The sequence below is a fragment of the Microcaecilia unicolor genome, chromosome 9 (genome assembly GCF_901765095.1).
Source record: "Microcaecilia unicolor chromosome 9, aMicUni1.1, whole genome shotgun sequence".
Lineage (NCBI taxonomy): Eukaryota > Metazoa > Chordata > Amphibia > Gymnophiona > Siphonopidae > Microcaecilia > Microcaecilia unicolor.
In genome coordinates, this window is record NC_044039.1 from 71345242 (window position 1) to 71366124 (window position 20883).

At 49.0% G+C, this 20883-nt stretch overlaps 1 protein-coding gene across 1 annotated transcript in view; it reads left to right on the forward strand.

Annotated features, from left to right (window-relative positions):
• The window catches only part of RIBC2 (RIB43A domain with coiled-coils 2), a 161848-nt gene that overhangs the window by 271 nt on the left and 140694 nt on the right, over positions 1–20883 (forward strand). The gene's annotated exons all lie outside the window — the stretch shown is intronic.

The following is a 20883-nucleotide window of genomic DNA, read 5'->3' on the forward strand; positions in this document are numbered from 1 at the left end:
ATGGATAATTAAAGATGTAGGCTTTCAATATCACTCCTTGGGAAAGGGACTTTACTAGTTTTGAGATCACTTGGTTCATTTTTCTTTTTGTTGAATCTATTCACATCACGAAAAGTTCAAAAAAATGAACTTCCCAGCTATGAAAGGAATTCGATATAAGAAGCCCCTTTTTCAAGGGGCTAGGGTTTGTAATAATCTTCTGAAACAGATTAGAGAATTATCCTCTTATTCCCTCTTTATAAGAGCTTTAAAAACGTATTTGTTTTGGGTTTTTTTTAATCATCATGCGTTTGTACTTCCTTCTATTGTTGAGATGTTATTGTCCCGATCCTCTTAGAATTGTTAATGAAATAAGCAGAATACAAGATTATGGATAGTATAGTATCAATAGTTGCATTTTTTTGCACAATAGTGTAATGTATGCAACTATGCAACAACAAAAGACCAAATAAAACTACCCAAACAAGTAACAAGTGGCTGTAGCATAATAGAAAAGTAATTAGAAAAATTATCTAATAGAGCAGACTTTGACAAATTTTTATTAAATCTGGGAGGTAGCCCAAAAATATGAGAGCCAGCAGTCAAGACCTCGCTTGTGCTTTTTCCCCACCCCTTCAGTAGGGGTCATACATTTGATATACTGCTTATCTGTAGTACAACCAAAACATGATTTTTTATTTTTTTAGGGGAGGGGCGTCAAGGGGAGATGGGGCAGGAATTCCCTTCCCATATCAGCAGTTGCTCTATTAGAAACTAATCTACTTAGGTTCTTTTCCTATTCTGTGTTAGTGGATAAATGAACTTTATTAGATCAAAGTCCCCTTAAGGTACTTCTGCAATCACTGGTTGAAACCAACAGTCTCCCTTCCAAAAGCAGGCTGTCAACTGTGTAGCAACATGGCTTCGATAGGTGAAGCAAAGATGCAATATGTCTCTTTGTTTTACATACCAACATGGCCTGGCTCCCCACCAGTCTCTCACACCCCCCGCTTCCCAGCCTTTGCCCAGTCTCTCTCTCATGTACCCCCTAGCCTTTGTGGAAACAAAGCAGATCAGCTGGAGATACAAATGAATATTGGTGAAACACAAACCAAAATAATGCCCGACACAGGCTGTGCTTTGCCCATACAAGGGCTGCGTCAGGGGCTATGTGGGCTACATAAAACTTTTCACCAACAAAGTCATGTCAGCTCCTCAGTATGCAGCACACGGTGGGGGGGGGGGGGGGTCCAAACTATTCTTACTGAATCCGTAGTCTGTGTGACAATTGCCACTAAAAGAATTCTTGGTGCAAGAATTCTAGTCTCTTCTATGGACCAAGTGCAAGCGGAACTTGTGCTTATATTTCCCAGAGCCTTTTGCATCCTGTTTCCAATAGTAGCCAATCCAGGTCACAAATACCTGGCAACATCCCAAATCAGCACAATACATTTTATGTTGCTTATCCTAGAAATAAGCAGTGGACTTTCCCTAAGTCCATCTTAATAATGGCTTATGGACTTTTCTTTTAGGAAGTTATCCAAATCTAATCCTGCTAAGCTAACTGCCTTTACCACATTCTCTAGCATCCAATTCCAGAGTTTAATTACACGTTGAGTGAAGAAATATTTCCTCCGATTTGTATTAAATTTACTACCTTGTAGCTTCATTGCAGCTTTAGCCTTTCTTCATAGGGAAGTCATCCCATCCCCTTTATCATTTTCGTCACCCATCTCTGTACCTTTTCTAATTCCACTATTTCTTTTTTGAGATGCGGTGACCAGAACTGCACACAGTATTCAAAGTGCAGTCACACCATGGAGTGATACAAAGGCATTATAACATCCTTATTTTTGTTTTCCATTCCTTTCTTAACAATACCTAACGTTCTATTTGCTTTCTTAGCTGCTGCTGCACACTGAGCAGAGGGTTTCAATGTATCAACGATGACACCTAGATCCATTTCCTGGTCAGTGACTCCTAATGGTTGGTGACTCCTAATATGGAACCTTGCATCACGTAGCTATAGTTTGGGTTCCTCTTTCCCAGATGCACTTGCTCATATTAAACGTCATGGATGTTTTTTTGCGAGGCAGCTAAAGCCGTACTGAAAGGGCATATAATATCATATTCCACCCACAAAAAGAGAATGAGAGAAGCCGAGTTGGCACGATTAGAGAAAAGGGTGCGAATGCTTCGACAACTATACGGTAGAACGCAATCCAATGCCCATAAGAAACTATTGCTGCTGACACAGGTAGAACTCAATCAATTGATTCACTCTCACACACAAAAGTCTTTGATGTATTATAAATACCAGCTGTACCAACATGCTAACAAGCAAGGGAAACTTTTAGCGAGATTGGTTTGCCAGGTGGGGGGGGGAGAAGATGGGTAACACAAATTCAGGATGAGAAAGGTGTTAGATTTCATACTAATGAGGATATTAATAGAGTATTTGAAGCCTTTTACACCCGCTTGTATTCTCAACCAGAGGATGAGGGACTGGAGGCGACTTCATATTTAGGGGGACAGGTACTCCCACAGCTCAAAAGCCATCAACAAGACATTTTAAATGCAGCCATAACGGAGGAGGAAGTCCAATGGTGTATACGGGATAGTCCACTCTATAAATCGCCAGGAGTGGATGGTTTCACCTCAGAGATATACAAAATTTTAATTGAGGATGTTGGGACATGTGTAACAAAGGTCTTTAACAAATATGTAGAAAGAAGTGAACTCCCAAACTCGCTGAAAACGGCGCAAATAATTGTGTTATTGAAGCCGGGAAGAGACCCAACTCAAACAGAATCTTATCGACCTATCTCTTTAATAGCTTATGAAGCTAAACTGTTTGCTAAGATTCTGTCAAATAGACTAGCTAGATTTTTGCCCCACTTGGTGTTGGATCCACAGGTGGGGTTTCTGCGAGGCCGCTCAGTAACAAAAAATCTGAGAAAAATTTTGTTAGCATTGGAACACATAACATTGAGTAAAGACCCGTCCATATTGATCAGCTTCGATGCACATAAAGCATTCGATCGAGTGCGATGGGACTTTATGTTTGGAGTATTGGAGGCATATGGGATCAATGGTTTTTTTGGGAAAGCCATTAAATCATTGTATAATGGCCCCATGGCGGAGGTGATGACAAATGGACTGACATCCGGACGATTTGAGGTAGCTAGAGGCACTAGACAGGGGTGCCCTTTGTCTCCACTTCTGTTCGTGCTGGTGATAGACCCTCTAATTCGGGATATTTTGGAATCACCAGAGATACAGGGGGTACATATAGGACTCGAGCATTTTAAGATATCTGCCTTTGCGGATGATTTGTTAGTTATCCTCACACAACCTAATATATCCTTACCAGTGGTCCTAGAGACTTTGAAAGAATTTGGTGACTTTTCAGGTTTTGGACTTAATCTGGACAAATCTGAGATTCAGTTGATAAATTTGACAGAAACAGAGTGGTCTCAGTTAGCATGTCCACTAAAACGCGCAAACAATTCATTTACATACTTAGGGATACAACTGCCGGGGGATCCTTCCAAACTATACCAGATGAATATAGCTAAATTGTTTGAGTTTACAAAGCGCCTCTTAGACAGATGGACTAACTTACCGCTATCCTTGCTAGGCCGCATTTCTTTATTCAATATGATACTCTTCCCGAAGTGGCTGTATTGCTTTCAGGTCTTACCACTATTTCTTTTAAAAAAAGACTGGAGGAAACTGATGAGCATGCTCTCAAAGTTTTTTTTGGAATCATAAACGGCCGCAGATAAATTGGCAAAATATGTTGGATTCTTGGGAAAGAGGAGGAGTGGGGGTATTGAATATATTGCGCTACAACAGAGCTTGCTTATTGAGGCATGTGGGGGACTGGCTCAAGGAGACGTCTTACTACACACCGCGAGCAGTGGAGGAGAGGTGAGTTAACCCGCTGCATTTACATTATGTGCTGCAGGCCAAACAGTCCTCACTGCCAAAACATATAAAGAGCAGTCTGTTGGTTAGACCACTTAGATTGGTGTGGAGAGAATTGAGCCGCCAATGGGCGTTTGATGCACATCAGAGTGGATTCCATATCATCAAGCTGATCAATCCATAGACTGGTGGGTTGTGTCCATCTACCAGCAGGTGGAGATAGAGAGCAAACTTTTGCCTCCCTATATGTGGTCATGTGCTGCCGGAAACTCCTCAGTATGTTCTCTATCTCAGCAGGTGGTGGTCACACACAGCAGCAGCAGCTCTGGCTAGGCCTCCAAGCCTAATTTTTAGGTTTTGTTGAGTGCCTGGGGTTGAGGGCTCTTTTGAGCAAGTGCAAACCTGGTGGTGCCAGGTCCCTCCTTTTCTCCCCCCTCCCGCTGGCTCCGTTAAAAAAAAAAAAAAAAAAAATTTTTAAACGTCTTTAAAGGCGTTTATTTCGACGTTTATTTAAGCGTCTATTGCAGCTACTCACTGGGACACCAGGTCGTTACAACTCGGAGCGGACAGCAGGTAATTTTACCTTTTTATAGCGGGCGGGGGTTCCCCGATTCTTCTCCTCGTGGCACATGGCGTCGGAGGGCGAGGGCGCTAAGGGTCGCTCCCCGGGTCGCTTGAGCGCTTCTAGAGGGGATGCGGGGGTCTTAAAGCCGGATTCGCCCTTGTTGGGTGGCAGTTTCGTGACCGATGAATGTCCCGGTCCTTCCTCCGGCGTGGCGGTTTTTCCCGCCATAAACGCCCATCCCCCGCTCCTCGCCTCCGCCATTTTGGCCGGCCACGCGGCTCGGACGGCTTCTTCTTGGGCCGCCCTTGAGGTTGGAGACATTAATGCCATGAACGCCCTTAATTTGGGCGACGGCACAGAAGCGGCTAAAGTTAAGAGCCGTTCTTCCCGCGCGGCTCCTTCGCGGAGTTTCGCGTCGGACGCCATTTTGAATGCGCAGCAGGCCTCTCCCCCGCTGTTGCGAGCGCCGGTTGAGAGTGCGCCTAGGGCTGTTGCCCAGGCTGCGGAAGTGCACAGTCTGGGGGGTTTCTCCCCCGAGTTTGTTTTGCTGCTGCATCAGGCCTTCCTCATGCACAACGCTGCCCCCGCTCCCTCGTCTGGTAAAGAGGTTGAGGTTCCCAGAGGTAAACGCCCTCGGGTTGATTCCCAGGCCTTGGAGGAATTTGTCTCCTCCGATGTAGATGAGGGCAGCGTGTCTGAGGTCTCCCAACGGTCCTTTGCGGATTCCTTGGAGGAGACGGATCCCCGCTCGGATGGAGCGGATGACCCCTCTGCAGCGCGGCTTTTTCGCCCAGAGGATTTGCCCAACCTGTTGTTACAGGCCATGGACACTTTGAAGATTTCCTCTCCGGAGGACGTCTCTCCCTCAGCCCCTGTTGGCTCTGCCATTATGCTGGGGACGAAGCGCCCGCCTAGAACCTTCCACGTGCATGATGCCATGCACACCTTAATTTCGGCGCAATGGGATGTCCCAGAAGCGAGCCTTAAAGTGGCTAGGGCTATGTCCCGCCTCTATCCTTTGGCTGTGAGTGAACGTGAGGCCTATCTGTGGCCTACCGTGGATTCTTTAATCACTGCGGTGACTAAGAAAACGGCATTGCCGGTGGAAGGTGGCACGGCCCTAAAGGACGCCCAAGACAGGAGATTGGAGGCGGCCTTAAGGTCGTCCTTTGAGGCGGCTGCTTTAAGTTTGCAGGCCTCAGTTTGCGGCTCCTATGTGGCCAGGGCGTGCCTGACTATGGTGCAGCGGGCTTCCCCCTCGGATCATTCCTTGAGGGATGATTGGCCAGCCCTGGAATCGGGCTTAGCCTATTTGGCAGACTTGCTGTATGATGTCTTGAGAGCCTCAGCTAAAGGCATGGCTCAGACAGTCTCTGCGCGGCGGTGGCTTTGGCTGAAACATTGGTCTGCTGACCACGCCTCTAAATCCCGCCTGGCTAGATTGCCTTTTAAAGGCAAGCTGCTCTTTGGGGTCGAGCTGGACAAAATCGTGACCGATCTCGGCACGTCTAAGGGCAAGAAGTTACCAGAGGTCAGGGCTCGGGCTAGTGCTCGTCCCGGTACCTCCAGAGGACGGTTTCAGGAAGCCCGTCGGTACCGCCCGGGCAGGTCGGGTTCTTCTGCCCCCTCTTCCTTTAAGAGGCATTTCTCCCCCAAGCAGCGTTCCTTTCGCAGAGACCGCCGTCCCGGAGGTGCTCCCTCCGGTCCTCCCCCAGGGTCTCGTACCCAATGACGGGGTCTTGGTCCACGCCCCAGTGCAGATTGGAGGACGGCTGTCCTCGTTTCTGGGCGAGTGGACCACAATAACTTCAGACGCTTGGGTGCTGGAAGTCATCAGAGACGGCTACAAGCTAGAGTTCTGCCGACCCTTAAGAGACGGGTTTGTACTCTCTCCCTGCAAGTCTCCGGTCAAAGCTGTGGCAGTGCGACAGACTTTGGACAATCTGATCCGCCTGGGTGCGGTCGTTCCGGTGCCAGAAAGTCAGCTTGGCATGGGGCGTTACTCCATTTACTTTGTGGTACCAAAGAAAGGAGGTTCTGTCCGGCCTATCCTCGACCTCAAAGGGGTCAATCGGGCCTTGAAAGTGCGGCACTTTCGCATGGAGACTCTCCGCTCTGTTATAGCGGCAGTGAAGGCAGGGGAGTACCTGGCATCCTTGGACATCAAGGAAGCGTACCTGCATATTCCCATCTGGCCTCCTCATCAACGCTTTCTGCGTTTTGCAGTCCTGGGACGACACTTCCAGTTCAGAGCCCTCCCGTTCGGGTTGGCTACTGCTCCGCGGACCTTTTCCAAAGTAATGGTGGTCATAGCGGCCTTCCTGCGAAAGGAAGGAGTACAAGTCCATCCTTATCTGGACGACTGGTTGATCCGGGCCCCCTCTTATGCAGAGTGCGGCAAAGCTGTGGACCGGGTAGTTGCTCTTTTGAGCTCCCTGGGATGGATCATCAACTGGGAGAAGAGCCAGCTGCGCCCGACTCAGTCCCTGGAGTATCTGGGAGTTTGATTCGACACCCAAGTGGGCAGAGTGTTCCTGCCAGACAATCGGATTGTCAAACTTCAGGCTCAGGTGGACCAGTTCCTGGTAGCCTCTCCTCTTCGGGCTTGGGACTATGTGCAGCTGTTGGGCTCTATGACGGCCACGATGGAAGTAGTGCCCTGGGCCAGGGCTCATATGAGACCACTACAACACTCTCTGCTGCAGCGCTGGACTCCGATGTCGGAGGATTATGCGGTGCGTCTTCCCTTGGATCCAGCAGTGCGCAAGGCGCTGAGCTGGTGGATGCAGACAGACAAGTTGTCTGCGGGAATGCCTCTGGTGACCCCAGAGTGGATTGTCGTCACGACGGACGCCTCATTGTCGGGCTGGGGAGCCCACTGCTTGGGAAGGACAGCGCAGGGGCTCTGGTCTCCTGCAGAGGCGAAGTGGTCTATCAACCTCCTGGAACTCAGAGCCATTCGGTTGGCGCTTTTGGAGTTCATCCCGTTACTGGTGCTGAAGCCTGTACGGGTACTGTCGGACAATGCCACGGCTGTGGCCTATGTCAACCGCCAGGGAGGTACCAAGAGCGCCCCTCTAGCCAAGGAGGCTATGAGTCTATGCCAGTGGGCGGAAGCGAACCTGGAACAGCTGTCAGCGGCCCACATTGCCGGAGTCATGAATGTCAAGGCGGACTTTCTCAGTCGCCATACCTTGGAGCCCGGAGAGTGGCAGCTATCTGCTCAGGCGTTCTTGGACATCACGAAGCGCTGGGGCCAGCCGAGCCTGGATCTGATGGCGTCATCGGCCAATTGCCAAGTGCCGCGCTTCTTCAGCAGAGGACGGGACCCTCGATCCCTGGGAGTAGATGCTCTTCTCCAACAATGGCCGACACAAGAGCTCCTCTATGTGTTCCCACCCTGGCCCATGGTGGGCAGGGTCCTAGACCGGGTGGCAAGACATCCCGGCAGGATAATCCTGGTGGGTCCGGATTGGCCCAGACGTCCCTGGTATGCGGACTTGATCAGGCTCTCAGTCGACGATCCTCTGCGGCTGCCAGTGGAGCAGGGCCTGTTACATCAGGGTCCCGTGGTGATGGAGGATCCCTGCCCCTTTGGTCTTACGGCCTGGCTATTGAGCGGCAGCGTCTGAGGAAGAAGGGCTTCTCAGACAAGGTCATCGCCACTATGCTGAGAGCGAGGAAACGCTCTACTTCTACTGCTTACGCCAGGGTTTGGCGTATCTTTGCAGCGTGGTGTGAAGCAGGCTCACTTTCTCCCTTCACTGCTCCAATTTCTTCAGTGTTGGCGTTCCTGCAAGAAGGTCTGGACAAAGGCCTGTCGCTCAGTTCCCTTAAGGTCCAGGTAGCGGCTCTGGCTTGCTTCAGGGGCCGCCTGAAGGGTGCTTCCCTGGCTTCCCAGCCAGATGTGGTGCGCTTTCTCAAGGGAGTTAATCACCTGCGCCCTCCTCTGCACTCAGTGGTGCCTGCGTGGAATCTCAACCTGGTGCTAAGAGCATTGCAGAAGCCGCCTTTTGAACCCTTGTCGAGGGCATCTCTGAAAGACCTGACGTTGAAAGCAGTCTTTTTGGTGGCTATCACTTCAGCCAGAAGAGTTTCCGAGCTCCAGGCGCTCTCATGTCGAGAGCCTTTTCTGCAGTTCACTGAGGCAGGAGTGACTATTCGCACAGTGCCTTCCTTCCTGCCCAAGATTGTTTCTCGCTTCCATGTGAATCAGCAGCTCTGTCTCCCTTCCTTTCGTAGGGAGGACTACCCAGAGGAGTACTCTGCTCTTAAATATCTGGATGTGAGACGAGTCATCATCAGATACTTGGAAGTGACCAATGATTTCCGGAAATCGGATCATCTGTTTGTCCTGTTTGCAGGTCCTCGTAGGGGTCTGCAGGCTGCTAAGCCTACAGTGGCAAGATGGGTCAAGGAAGCCATTGCAGCGGCTTATGTGGCCGCAGGGAAGGTGCCGCCTATCCAGCTGAAGGCTCACTCCACAAGAGCTCAGGCGGCCTCGATGGCAGAGATCGGTTCCGTCTCCTTGGAAGAGATATGCAAGGCGGCAACTTGGGCTTCGGCCCATACATTCTCCAAGCATTACCGCTTGACTGTGGCTGCTCGGGCGGAGGCCCGGTTTGGAGCTTCAGTGTTGCGGTCAGGGATTTCTATGTCCCGCCCTGGGTGAGTACTGCTTCGGTACATCCCACCAGTCTATGGATTGATCAGCTTGATGATATGGAAGGTAAAATTATGTATAATCATACCTGATAATTTTCTTTCCATTAATCATAGCTGATCAATCCATAGCCCCTCCCAGATATCTGTATTGTTTTATTCTGGTTGCATTTCAGGTTCAAGTTTAGTCTTCAGTTACTTCAGAAAGACTTCGTGTTCAAGTTTTTTCACTTGGATTCTTCAAGAGTTAGGACGAGTTTGTGTTACAGTGAGCTGCTGCATTCCTCTCCCCTCCGTTTTACGGGGCTGGATTGAGACTTATAATTCTGCCGGCACTCCCTCCCGCTTCGTGCGGCTGTAGGGCAGTTTTGTACCCCTCCCGCTTCGGCGGTGTTCGGGTCAGTCAGCTCCTCCCGCGGTTGCGGTTGCAGGATAAGCCAGATCCCCCCGCATCGGCGGGTGTGGTGTCCCTCCCCCGCTCCGCGGGGATGAGCTGGACGGATTCCCCTCCCCCACTTGTGTGGGGATGAGCTGGGTTAATTCCCCTCCCCCGTTTCGGCGGTGGTGAGCTGGGCAGAGTGTCCCTTCGTGGGTGTAATTCTCTAAGTGCTGAGTCCTGCGGATGGAGCTTTGATATCGACATACTGAGGAGTTTCCGGCAGCACATGACCACATATAGGGAGGCAAAAGTTTGCTCTCTATCTCCACCTGCTGGTAGATGGACACAACCCACCAGTCTATGGATTGATCAGCTATGATTAATGGAAAGAAAATTATCAGGTATGATTATACATAATTTTACCTTACTACCTATAGTGGGGAATGGAGACTTCCTTCCAGGAATGGATAATTTTAGATTTAAAATTTGGAAGCAAAAAGGGCTTAAAATTATACAAGACCTGGTAGACTCTACTGGTAGGCTGAAAGGGGTGGAGTCATTGGGGATAGGAGAAATATCGTGGATGGATGCCTTCGCATATCAACAGATCTCTCACTATGTAGTAGGGATTCCCAAACAATTCCTTGTTGCGGATGTGCCCAATAAAATAGATCAATTGTATGAAATGCCTACTGAGGAAGCAGTATCAATATCACTCCTTCACAAAAGGCTCTTACAAAATAAGATACATCAAACTATGAGCCATCTCCTACTGAAATGGTCAGCAGACCTTGGGAGGGAGGTGACATCACACATGTTGCTGAGTTGTATACGACAGATCCCTAGACGAATAGATAGCGCAGAATTAAGAGAATGTCAAGGAAAGGTGATTTTTAGGGCCTATACATCTAAATCACGGCTTTTCAAAATGGGAGGGGTGGGAGAACCAACTTGTGGGAGATGTGGAAGTGCGCCCTGTACATATTACCATGCTCTGTGGGAGTGCCGGGAGATCCAACAGTTCTGGACTAAAATATTTGGGTTTTTAGGATACTTGGAACATAAGAGCATTTCACTGAAACCGGAACACGCCCTATTGGGGATGGACGCCATGTTGGGGGCTGGTGCTGTCCACCATAATTTGTTGGTATATAAGGCCTGCTTAGTGGGGAAAAAATGCATACTGGTCAATTGGGTTACACAGGAGCCTCCTACATACTGGCAATGGCGTAATAGATTTCATGCCTTATTGTTGATGGAAGTCCGAGCTGTCGCTTTGCGATTCAAAAGACAAAAAGAATTGTATCTTACTTGGAAAAACTATATACATGCCCTTGCGCCCCACGCCCGTAGCAATATTATTAACAGGTTGGGGGACCCTCGCATTCCTACATGACAAACTCTGTAGCATATAAGGTGGCCTTACATCCCTGTGACTAAGAAACTGATACTTCAAAGGGGGGGGAGGGAAGAAGTACAATAAGTTAAACGGGATAATGGACGAGGAGGGGAGGGGGGCATCTCAATTCATGTTGAGAATCACCATCTAATGTTCTGTAGATTTGTTAAGGGATGCGATAGGGTGTTATAATGCGTTGGGAACTAATGGATGCTGTTTTTGATAACTTTATTATCAGATTACATACAAAAGTTTGAAAATTGATGACGATGTTGGTCTATATCAAACGAAATTTGTCCATATTATTTACAATGTTGGATTTGTATGTTTGGAAATGTCATCAATAAAAAATTGTTTTAAACATAAACGTCATGGATGTCTCCCAGTTTCGTTAGGTCTTATAATTTTTCACAATCCTCTTGCGATTTAACAACTTTGAATAACTTTGTGTAGTCAGCAAATTTAATTACCTCACTAGTTACTCCCATCTCTAGATCATGTGTAAATATGTTAAAAAGCAGCGGTCCCAGCACTGACCCCTGGGGAACCCCACTATCTACCTTTCTCCATTGAGAATACTGACCATTTAACCCTACTCTCTTTTAACCAGTTTTTAATCCACAATAGAACACTACCTCCTATCCCATGACTCTCCAATTTCCTCTGGATTCTTTAACGAGGTACTTTGTCAAATGCCTTTTGAAAATCCAGATACACAATATCAACCGACTCACCTTTATCCACGTGTTTGTTCACCCCTTCAAAGAAATGTAGTACATTTCCAATATCATCTCTATGCTGACGACACCCAGCTTTATCTCTACTACTACTACTACTATTAAACATTTCTATAGCGCTACTAGACTTGCGTAGCACTGTACAAATTAACATGAAAAAGACAGTCCCTGCTCAACAGACGAACAGACAGCTAGGGGTGGGGAAATTGCAGTGGTAGGGGTGATAAGTGAGGGTGTTGAGTAAGAGAGTCATGGTTAGGAGTCGAAAGCAGTAGCAAAGAGGTGGGCTTTAAGCCTAGACTTGAAGACAGCCAGAGACTAAGCCTGACGTACTGGCTCAGGGAGTCTATTCCAGGCATAGGGAGCAGCGAGATAGATATCTCTCCACACCAGACATCACTGCGGAAACCCAGGCCAAAGTATTGGCCTGCCTATCCGACATTGCTGCCTGGATGTCCAACCGTCAACTGAAACTGAACATGGCCAAGACTGAGCTCATTGTCTTTCCACCCAAACCCACTTCTCCTCTCCCTCCACTCTATTTCAGTCGACAACACCCTCATCCTCCCCGTCTCATCTGCCCGCAACCTCGGAGTCATCTTCGACTCCTCCCTCTCCTCTGCCCATATCCATCAGACAGCCAAGACTTGTTGCTTCTTTCTCTTTAACATCAGCAAAATTCGCCCCTTCCTTTCTGAGCACAGCACCCGAACTCTCATCCACTCTCTCATTACCTCTTGCCTTGACTACTGCAACCTACTCCTCACTGGCCTCCCACTTAACCACCTATCCCCCCTTCAATCCGTTCAGAACTCTGCTGCGCATCTTATCTTCCGCCTTGACCGATGTGCACATATCACCCCTTTCCTCAACTCACTTCACTGGCTCCCAATCAGGTACTGCATACAGTTCAAGCTTCTCCTACTAACCTACAAATGCACTCGATCTGCAGCCCCTCACTACTTCTCTACCCTCATCTCCCCTTACACTCCTACCCGTAACCTCCGCTCACAGGACAAATCCATCCTCTCAGTACCCTTCTCCACCACCGCCAACTCCAGGCTCCGCCCTTTCTGCCTCACCTCACCCTATGCTTGGAATAATCTCCCGGAGCCCATACGCCAAGCCCCCTCCCTGCCCATCTTCAAATCCTTGCTCAAAGCCCACCTCTTCAATGTCGCTTTCGGCACCTAACCATTACACCTCCATTCAGGAAATCTAGACTGTCCCAATTTGATTGACTGCACTTTTTGTTCTTTAGATTGTAAGCTCCTTTGAGCAGGGACTGTTCTTCTTTGTTAAATTGTACAGTGCTGCGTAACCCTGGTAGCGCTTTAGAAATGTTAAATAGTAGTAGTAGATTGGTGAGGCAAGATTTCCCTTCACTAAATCCACGTTGGCTTTCTCATTAATCCATGCTTTCGAATATGCTCTGTAATTTTGTTCTTTATAATAGTCTGTACTATTTTGCCTGGCACCAACATCAGTCTCACCAGTCTATAATTTCCAGAATCACCTCTGTAACCTTTTTTAAAAAATTGGCATCAAAAAAGCCTCAACACAAAATAGCCCCAACAAAAAAGCCCCTGACAAAACAGCCTGCCCACATAATGGCCCCTAACATATTAGCCCCTGACAAAATGGCCCAACATATTAGCCCCCTCAACAAAATGGCCCACTTACCTATTTTTAATCTGTCCTGCTATTTTTCGCACATGCGCTGTGTTTTGGTGCCGAACGTACACCACGTATAGGGGGTGGGACGCCGGAGAAGGAAAGCAAGTTTGAAGGTAGGATGGCACAGGGGAGGCTGCGAAGTGGCTTGAAACAGGAACACAGTCAGTTTAGCTTTAGACGGCTGCAGACGTATGTTCAATGGAAGTAGCTACTGCATTTGCTGGACATTGAGAGTGTTTGGAATAAGCTGGCGGGTCGAGCAGGGAGTGTTTTGTTTTTTTCTAAATAAGTACATGTCCAGAATTTTCTCCATTCACCTTCTCCCATCTGAGCGATGGAAGGGCAGAGCAATCATGTATTCCTTGTCATCGAGCAGATGCAGCCATTACAGATGGGTTGTGTCCATCAACCAGCAGAGGGAGATAGAGAGCACACTTTTTTTCAGTGCCTCATACCAGCTTGCTCCACTTCCTCTCTTCAGTATTCTCTATCTCCCCTAGCAGAGTGGCTGCAGCTTCTTCGAGCTCCATCTAAAATCTGCCTGGAGGTTGCTCCTGTGCTTTTGCCAGTTGTTAGCAGGGGTGTTTGAGGCTATGGCAGCTTCACTTTAAAGGCACATAGGTTCGCCCTTTCCCTGCCTTACCCATACCTCCGTGGATGTGGACACATTGCTTAGCTTTCCCTGTCCTTCCCCACCAACAGTGGATGCAGGCACATAGGTTCGCCCTTTCCCTGCCTTTCCCACTCACCTGAGCCTCCGGAGTTCTATTTACCTCTGCTTTCCTCACAGCGTTAAAAAAAAAAAAGAAAGTCGCGTCGCGCTTAGACGCTGGAACAGAGGTTTTTCCTTGCCTTTTCCTGTGGGACCGGAGCTGTGATATTTGGTCCAGTGAGGTAAGAGTGTTTTCTGACTCCTCTGGGGTGGGCCCGCGATCGGGGCGATTTTGTCGCGAACCGCCATTTTGAATTTTACCGCCGTTTTCGGCGATGGCTGCGGAGACAGTAAAGCGCTGTTCCAAGTGTGGCAAGCGCAGATCAGCAGCGGGGCTCTGTAAATCGTGCTGTACAGACGTTAAGAGCCGGCCCGAGCATGGCGAGCAACGATTCTTCGCGCTCTGAGCTGGCAGCGGGCGCCATTTTGAATTTACCACATGGCGCGACCTCCGCTGAGACGGAGAGTCCTGAACCCGGGGGGAGGCCTCGGAGTGAGGCTGATATGGGAGCTACTAGCCCCGGCAGAGATCCAGGTGCCCAGGGTGAGTTTTTCTCCCCTGATTTTGTCTTATTAATGCATAAAACATACATGCTTAATAGAGCTCTACCACAAAGCCCAGCATGGGCCTCTTCTAATGCCCCCCCCCCCCCCCCCGGTGGATTCTAGCCTGGGTATGCCCTCTGAGGCGTTATTCCCTGATAATTGGCAGAATATGAAGCGCAGAAGGGCTCATTCCCCTTCAGAGAGTGCTGCACCTCCATTCCCCCCCCCCCCCCCCCCCCCCCCCCCCCCCCCCGTGGTCAGGCTGGGAGGATTCGGAGGACTCTGGCAGGCCTTCATCGTCTGAGGAACCAGAGTCTGGTGCAGAAGTGACTCAGGATCTGGACGATCCCTCCGCGGTGAGGATTTTCCACCGTGATGAGCTGCCAGCGCTTATTTCTGATACCCTGCAGACTCTCTCTATTGAGGACCCTGCCAGTGGCACAGCCTCCTCTGTGAATCCTAGGATGGCTAGTACCTAAAAGCTTGCTCGAGCCTTTCCTTTGCATGACTCCATCCAAGAGCTTATTTCGGCTCAATGGGCTGACCCCGAGGGACCTTTGAAAGTTTCCAGGGCTATGGGGCAATTATACCCTCTGAGTGAGGAGCATATGGCTCGCTTTGCTATGCCTAAAGTGGATGCCCTAGTCACAGCTGTGACAAAGAGAACTACCCTCCCTGTTGAAGGAGGTGTTGCCCTGAAGGATATTCAAGACCGTAGACTGGAATCATCACTTAAACGGTCATTTGAAATTGCAGGTCTCACTATTCGGGCGTCTGCATGCAGTTGTTATGCTGCTAGAGCCTGCCTGGCTTGGTTGCAACAGGCAGTGGAACAGCCCGGTGATGGAGCGGAGCTCTTTTCAGATGTGGCTCCACGGATGGAGTCGGCCTTGTCCTTTCTTGCTGACGCCCTTTATGATATTGTCAGAGCTTCGGCTAAACACATGGCGGTAGCAGTGGCGGCTCGCCGTCTTCTTTGGCTACGGCATTGGGCGGCGGACATGGCCTCTAAGCAAAGGTTGGTGAAGTTGCCCTTTCAAGGCCTTCTCCTGTTTGGTGAGGAGTTGGAGAAAATTGTGAAGGGCCTGGGTGAGGCTAAACCCCAGCGCTTGCCCGAAGATAGGCCTCAGCCTTCCTCTAAGGCTGCGGCGGTCCACTCCTCTTACAGACCTCGCTTCCGTGACGCTCGAAGGTACCGCCCGGGGCGTTATGCTGGGTTCACTTCTCGTGCCCGTTTTCAGCAGAGGAACTCCTTTCGCTCGGACAAACGTTCCACAGCCACTGGCTCAAGGGCTGGAGTTCAGGGGCGACCCTCTCAATGATGGTGCGCCGGCCCTCTCCTCGAGTCCTGTCATCGGAGGACGTCTTTCCCTCTTTGCCGAGGAGTGGGCCTAATTTCCTCAGATCAGTGGGTCTTGGACCTGATCAGAGACGGTTACAGAATAGAATTCGACGCCCCTGTAAGAGATGTGTTTGTGGAGTCCCGATGCGGTTCTGCCACCAAATGGGCGGCGGTAGAGGAGACTTTACAAGGTCTGATTCAGATAGGGGCTATGTCCCTGGTACCTCCCGCCGAACACGGCTGCAGCGGCTACTCCATCTACTTTGTGGTGCCGCGAAAAGGAGGGTCTTTTCGCCCTATTCTGGACTTTAAAGAATTAAACAAGTCCCTGAGAGTGCGGCATTTTCACATGGAAACCCTGCGCTACAGCCAGGAGAGTTTCTCACGTCTCTGGACCTGAAAGAAGCTTACTTGCACATTCCAATTTGGCCCCCGCACCAGAAGTTTCTGAGGTTTGCGGTGATGGGAAAGCATTTCCAGTTCCGGGCCTTACCTTTTGGCCTCGCCACAGCTCCCCGCACCTTTTCGAAGGTTATGGTGGTAGTAGCTGCCTTTCTAAGGCGAGAGGGTATTCGGGTTCACCCGTACCTGGACGACTGAGAGTCAGCATGTAACAGCCAGAGTGGTCTCAGTACTTCAATCTCTGGGCTGGGTCGTCAATTTGGCCAAAAGTCACCTGACCCCCTCGCAGTCTCTAGATTATTTGGGGGCCAGGTTCGACACAGCCTCGGGGTATGTGTACCTACCCGAGCACTTCAGAATCAGGTCCGTCTGCTCCTGAGGATGCCCCGCCCGCAAGCTTGGGACATTGACCAGCTGCTTGGATCGATGACGGCCATCATGGAACTGGTGCCCTGGGCGAGAACGCACCTGAGACCTCTACAGTATGCTCTACTCCAAAGATGGTCTCCAGTATCTCAGGATTACCAATGCAGACTCTCTTGGCTCTCTGCGGCCCGACTCAGCATGGAGTGGTGGCTCTCAGACAGCATGCTGCGGCGAGGAATGCTGCTGGCGCTCCCCGATTGGTGCCTAGTGGTGACAGATGCCAGTCTGAAAGGCTGGGGCGCACATTGCAAGGGGAAGCATGCCCAGGGTCTATGGACACCCGAGGAGTCGGAGTGGTCCATCAACTGCCTAGAGTTGAAAGCGGTGTTTCAGGCGCTTCTGGCCTTTCAAGTGACCCTGGAAGGATTGGCTGTCAGAGTGACGTCGGACAACACGACAGCAGTGGCCTACATAAATCGACAAGGCGGCACTCAGTGCAGAGCTCTAACCTCGCAGGCCGAACAAATTTGCCACTGGGCCGAGCTGCATCTACAGTTTCTGTCGGCAGCTCACATTGCAGGTTAGAGCAACGTGCAAGCCGATTATCTAAGCAGGCATCAGATCGATCCAGTGGAGTGGGAACTTGCAGACGAAGTGTTCCTGCAGATATGTGCCAAGTGGGGCAAGCCCGTGATGGATCTAATGGCGACAGGCACCAATGCCCAAGTCCCGTGCTTCTTCAGCAGACGGGAGAGATCCTCGCGCGGCGGGGTTGGATGCCTTGGCTCAACCCTGGCCTCCGGGCCTACTGTATGTGTTCCCTCCATGGCCCTTGATACGGCGAGTGCTCCTGCGGATTCGGCTGCATCCAGGAGAAGTGGTTCTCGTCGCCCCGGATTGGCCCAGGAGGCCTTGGTATGCGGACCTCCGACAGATGCTCGTAGAGGATCCCCTTCAGTTACCTCTGGTTCCCAACCTGTTCCCAAATCGGCCGGCATCCTCCATGGTCACCGGACCCTGTGACACCTGTTGTCACAGGGTCCGGTGACCATGGAGGATGCCGGCCGATTTGGTCTTATGGCCTGGCGATTGCGAGGGCGCAATTGAGAGGCAGAGGCTATTCCAATAAAGTAATTACCACTCTCCTGCAAGCTCGCAAGCATTCCACTTCCGTGGCTTATGCCAGGATTTGGCACCAGTTTGAAGTCTGGTGTGCTTCCAGAGAGATCACACCCCTGCGGGCTCCTGTCTCGCCGATTCTGGACTTTTTGCAGGATGGTGTACAAAAAGGCTTGGCCTATAATTCCCTGCGGGTGCAAGTGGCAGCGTTGGCCTCCCTGCGTGGCAAGGTTGAAGGCGTGTCTTTAGCTGCTCATCCGGATGTGGCACGGTTTCTTAGAGGGGTGCTTCGGCTCCGTCCTCCCATGCGTGCACCTTATCCAGCTTGGAACCTGGGGCTAGTGCTGAAGGCCCTTCAGGGTGCTCCCTTTGAACCGCTTCGGCGTGCTTCAGAGAAAGATTTGACACTGAAGGCCGTCTTGTTAGTGGCCATTACTTCGGCGAGACAGGTGTCAGAGCTCCAGGCGCTGTCCTGTAGAGACCCTTTTCTGCAGTTTTCAGAGTCCGGGGTCACAGTTCGGACCGTGCCTTCCTTCTTGCCGAAGGTGGTTTCAGCGTTTCACCTAAACCAACCTATTTTCTTGCCCTCCTTTGTCGAGGAGGAGTTTCCAGAATCTTTTGGGCAATTGCACCTGTTGGACGTGCGCAGGGATCTGTTGCAGTATCTGCGAGTTACTAACTCTTTCAGGACCTCTGATCATCTGTTTGTTTTGCTATCGGGGCCTCGCAGAGGGTCTCCAGCGTCTAAAGCCACTATTGCCTGCTGGCTTAAAGAATCTATCTTTTCAGCTTATTTGCTTGCCGGCCGGCCTCCGCCTGATGCCTTTAAGGCGCATTCCACTAGAGGAATTTCCTCTTCTTGGGCTGAAACTGGAGCACTCTCTCTTCAAGAGATTTGTAGTGCAGCAACATGGGCTTCTAAGCTCTCTTTTGCCCGACATTACAGGCTGGATGTGGCTGCCAGGAGGGACGCACATTTTGGAGCGCAAGTGCTGGCGCGTGGTGTGGCTTGTTCCCGCCCTATCTAGGGATTGCTTTGATACATCCCATCTGTAATGGCTGCATCTGCTTGATGACAAGGAAGGGAAAATTAGGTTCTTACCGTGATAGTTTTCTTTCCTTTAGTCATAGAAGATGCAGCCATGATCCCTCCCTGTCTGATGCTATCTGCTGTAAATCTATTTCAGGTTCTGTTCATGTTTCCTGGAGATTCCGTCCTTGGGAGAAAGTCGGAAAACAGTCTTCAGGATTCTTGTTCAATTAAAGGAGGATGACTTAATTCCCTCCAGTTTCATGTTTTGGAGGATGAGTTTATTCCCTCCGGGAGGATGAGTTTATTCCCTCCAGTTATGTCTCAGTGGAGGATAAGTTTATGCCCTCCGGGAGGATGTTTCATTCCCTCCATTCTGAGTTAATGCCCTTTGTTGTAGGGCCATCGTTCGCTGTGAGGAACGCTCATGTTATTCCCATTGCGGTTTGCCATACTGCTTTGGAAACTTCAAATACTGAAGAGAGGCAGTGGAGCAAGCTGGTATGAGGCACTGAAAAAAGTGTGCTCTCTATCTCCCTCTGCTGGTTGATGGACACAACCCATCTGTAATGGCTGCATCTGCTATGACTAAAGGAAAGAAAATTATCACGGTAAGAACCTAATTTTCACATAGTAATTCACTAAACAGCCATGCTAAAGCAACAACATGATTCTTGGATATCAATTTAGCTATTTTTTCATGTAATCTTATCTTGTTCTGTTTCTCATTATCCCTTCCTCTCATATCCATACTGTACGTGTTTTTTAAGTGTGAAAACAAGGACTATGTGTAATACTTCTGTTTGTCCCACCTGTAATTACAACCACCACAGCAACGCTGTAATTTGTGTTTATTTCTGACTCTGATCTGAACTACTCCCAAGCATTCTATTGGTTTGATAAGAATGATGAAAACAATATTAATTACACTGCAGACCCCATAGAACACTCACACTGTGATCCTGAGATATTAAACTATATTTTAAATTAATCCACATTATCTTGGGTGTACAGTATAATAAAGAGTTTATGATTTATGCTAACAACATTTTATGAACTTAATTAAAATATTAACACAAAATGATGCACTGTAGTTCTATTCATGACCTTATTTACTTATTCTAAGAACTTATTCTGAGAACACATGGAATTTTGTAATACTGTGTAATACTCAATCCCTTCAGAGCTCCAGTAAACAAACCTTTTTCTTTAGTATGCTTTTTATTTTTGTGGTGGGCTATTTTTGTCAAGGGGCCTGTTTTGTCAACCGGGTTATTTTGTGGGAGGGGGTCATTTTATCCAGGGCTATTTTGTTAGGGGCTGATTTGTCGAGAGGTATTTTGTTACAAGGCAATTTTGTCAGGGCTATTACGACGAGGTGGCCATTGGCCACCCTCCATTCTTCCGGTACCATGCTAGATTTTAAAGATAAATTACATTGCTGCACAGTTGATATTTCCCAAACTGGATTCTGAGGTAAATGGTTACTAAACAGGATCCTGAAGTGATGGTGAAATGGAGACAGTCCTATTCAGCCTTCTCTGACCATAATGCCATTTCCTTTCTGTAAATAGTCTAAATATCTCTCCATCTTCCTAAAGTGGTCAGAATAATCTTGTTCATTTCTTATACAGCATAAGAGAAAATGTTGCAAACCTCACACTGCCAAATATTTTGCCATGTACATAGTTCATCCTAGTTCTGACCTGAGAAAATAAAAAATTTGCTACTTCAGGAAAATGAATAGTAACTGACATTTGGCAAATGCTAGCTGAAGGCCCCATTCAACTTAGTAATGATGATTAGATTCCCTTCATGTGGGATTTTAAGCAATACGTGGAACTGGTTGAAGAAAGTGCACATAGTGTCAGTGTGACATAAGGGCAAAAATGCAAAATCACGTGCCCACACTTCATCTGAACTCTCAAAACATTTATATGAACTGACCGCATATGATGTAATGGAGAAAAAAAGCAACAAAATGCTTGTAGAAAATCATTCATTAGAGATAAACGGGTAATGAAGGAAATGCAGAGAA